We start from the raw sequence: 2,635 nt of genomic DNA, 5'->3' as shown, positions 1-2,635 counted from the left end.
CCTTGTGGAAGGCCCAGGTGTTTTTCCAAGTGGGTTAGATGAAAGGTTCAGGGGAAAAAAGAACAGATCGTTTTTCCAATACAGTAATTGATCTGAAGAACCAGGAATTCAGATTGGATAGGGAAGAGACAAACAGACTGGAAGACAATGGAAAAATCAAAGGTTGGACATTTCACAATTGTTAGATTATGGAATCAATCTAGGTGCCCATCAATAGATGTATCTCACACACACACACACACACACGCACACACAATAGAGTTCTACTCAGCCATAAAAAAAGGAATGAAATTATAGCATTTGTTGGTAAATGGATGGAAATTGAGAATATCGTACTAAGTGAAATAAGCCAAACTCAGAAACTCAAAGAATGTTTTCTCTCATATGTGGAAGCTAGAGTAAAATAAAAGAAGAGAGGGGGAAGGATAGGATACCATAAAGATTAAGGGTATATCAGTAATGTAGAAGAAGGAGATTGAGAGGCAGAGTAAAGGGATGGGTAAGGAGAGGCAATACAGAATGAATTCTTTAAAAAATCATGTCGTGTGCATATATAAATATACCACACAGAATCTCACTTTTAAGCATAAGTAAAAAGAACCAAGCAAATACAAATAACTAGAAGATAGAAAGGGAGTCAAGTAGAGGAAGGAAAATGGGAGAGGGAGGGGAAGGGGTGACCAGAAAAGAAGACAAAAGGGGGAAGGAATAGGGAAATCATGAACTGAAATTGAATGACATGCATGTATGAGTTTGTCAGAATGAACCCAACTACTATGTATAACAATAAAGCTCTAATTTAAAAAGTATAAAAAATTAAAATCAAAGGCTGAAAGATTTTGTTAAGATTGAAGATCAGGTCTAGAAGAAGCAAGGAGAAAGAAATGGAAGGTTGAAGTCAGAGGCCATGATACCACAGTTTAAGTTTCTGGAGTTGGAATAGTTTGAGGTGATGACAAGATCCAAGATTTGTCCGCAGACAGCAGTGACTGAAGTTGCATGGAGGTCACACCATTGAGAAGGTCAAGGAGCTGTTGGACAGGTCATCTGCCTGGTGGTTGCGGGACTGGAGTTGAATCAGGGGCTGCAGGTAAGTGTGAGGGAGGGACTGGTAAGAGGATAGTCAGAACCAAGGAGCGGCGCTAAGGTATAACCTAGTGACCTGAAATTGAACAGAGGAAAATGCTTTTACTTGAGGGCACAAGAGTAGTAGTTGGTAAGAAGGTGTTGGGATGTAAAAAGGGTGCTCGCCTTTCTTCTGGGCCTTTTGAGAGATGAAATGTGGAAATGCAGTAGGGGAAATAGTGTCCTCTGATGAGAACCCTTTCAGTTCTGTCAGGAAGAAGTTGAAGATGCAGAGGGCATTATTTATCATGGCATGGAAGGTTCAGGAATGGGACTGAGGGGAAAGTAGGGAGCTGGCCTTAAAAGTAGAAGTAGAAGACTGGAGATGTGGCTCATTGCTGGCTTATTGTGCTTGCCAGGCAAGCACCGGCCCTGGTTAAATCCCCAGTACTGCAAAAAAGAAGAAAGAAAAGAAAAAGCTGTAGAAGTAGAGTAGGTGGACCACTTCCTCCAGGGAAGTTTTCCCAATCCTTCCAGTCTTTGTTTATCCTTCATTCTCTGCATTTCTGAAAATTAATATCTTCAAGTTCAGAAACTAAAGGGCATCCCTCAGTACTGAGATTGCCTGAGTCACTGTAGAATGCTGCCTTCCTGGCAACTCCCTGACTGCAGACTGTGAAAACCCAGCTTTCCCCACTGGTCCAGCAAGTTGAGAAGGGTCAGGAGTAGGCAGTGATTACACACTCTGGCTGCCAAGAAACTCCAGTAATTCTAACTCTTCCTGATTCCTGCTTTCCCCCACTGCCTTCCTTCCTTTCTTTTCTTTTTTTCTTCCTTCTTCCCTCCCCCTCCCCCCACCCTTGGCAAGGCAGCGCAAACCAAAAGCTAAAGAAATTGTTGTCAACAGGTTCTCTGCTATGTCCTTTTAGGGGCCTTTGGTGCTCTGAGGACTGGTTAAAAACATCTGGGCCTTTCATAAAGCATGTCACTGGTCATTTATCTCTCCTATTCCTCCATAGCAGTTATTTCAAACTTTTCTCTTAACATTTTCTATATCTTCTATGTTATACCCTTCCTCTTCTTACAAAAATGGCTTCATTTAGTAAAATACAGACAAAACAAAAAGGCGTAATTATGTTTAGCCTCTGTCCCTTGTCTACAGTATACAAAATAACCTTGATCTGTTCAAATCCTTTTCTCTTTCCTCAGGTCTAAAGTTACTCTAAAGCTAAAGCCATTTGTACTCTGAATTTTATGCTCAGAATTTATGTGTGAGATTACAGCCAGAGTCTGACCTTTGCCTTTTCCTCCAAGAAATCCTCTCAATCATGTACCCCAAGTCCCAGCAGAGATAATTGACTACTGAAACGTTCCACATACTGTTCACAGCATTTGACTTGAGGTAAAGGCTGTGAACTAGAAGTTGTAGGGGATGACTGGGTCATGGCCATCAAACTAACAATACAAAGATGACTGATGATTAGGAATTCTCAGACTTTCTGTGCTTGGGTGTCCTATCTGACAGGAAGAGGAACCTGGGCTCTCTTACATGCCTTAGCAAGAGATTAAT

Source organism: Sciurus vulgaris (assembly GCF_902686455.1).
Source record: "Sciurus vulgaris genome assembly, chromosome: 15".
NCBI classification, from domain to species: Eukaryota; Metazoa; Chordata; class Mammalia; order Rodentia; family Sciuridae; genus Sciurus; species Sciurus vulgaris.
The sequence above is the reverse complement of the archived record's forward strand: the minus strand, read 5'-3'. Positions refer to the sequence as shown.